Source organism: Drosophila melanogaster, chromosome Y, assembly GCF_000001215.4.
Source record: "Drosophila melanogaster chromosome Y".
Lineage (NCBI taxonomy): Eukaryota > Metazoa > Arthropoda > Insecta > Diptera > Drosophilidae > Drosophila > Drosophila melanogaster.
In genome coordinates, this window is record NC_024512.1 from 3,340,824 (window position 1) to 3,341,546 (window position 723).

The 723-nt window shown below is 46.9% G+C and overlaps 1 pseudogene; it reads left to right on the plus strand.

The window, feature by feature from the left end:
- CR45775 lies at nucleotides 1–723 on the plus strand (annotated as a pseudogene).

Here is a 723-nt window from a genome sequence, read left to right on the forward strand (position 1 = left end):
ATAATTGGTAGCAAAATGAGCAATCTGAAACAAAAGGATATCAAGCCGGACGTGGCAGTTTCAAAATCAGTAAAAACCTCTAGAAAAGCAATTGAATATGTTAAGTCCGACGCTTCCGACATTGACGAAGATATCAATAGGACAGAGTACGAATACGCCTCATCGTCTGGCTTTGTTAATTTTCTGAGGGACTTTAAGAAACGATATGGAGAATATTACTCGAATTATCAGATAAGACTGGCTGCTGAAACCCGGTGGAACGAAATGTCATTCTGTCATCAATGCCAGTATTCTGCGGTAAGTTATAGGTGTCGAATATAAACGAAATGCACATTTATGCAATCGTAATGCACTTCCGCAGGAACCATTGGACACTTTTCATGTACAGCCGAACAGTATGAGCAGTCTTCAGCGCTCTAGTAAGGGCGAGCACAGAATGCACTCTGAAATAAGTGGCTGCGACACTTTCTTCGGTGCCGGTGGCTCCAATAGCTGCACTCCAAGAAAGGAGAACAAGTGTTCCAAGCCCAGGGTGCGGAAGAGTTGCCCAAAACCGCGGGCCAAGTCCTTGAAGCAACGTCGCAATTGCGCCAAACCGAAGCCCAAGTGCGCCCGACCCCGTAAGGCATGTCCCCGCCCAGAAACAATATGGAATGCGGCAAGCCGAAGGCAAAGCCAAGGTGTCTTAAGCCCAAGAGTTCCAAGCCCAAGTGCTCGGTGTAA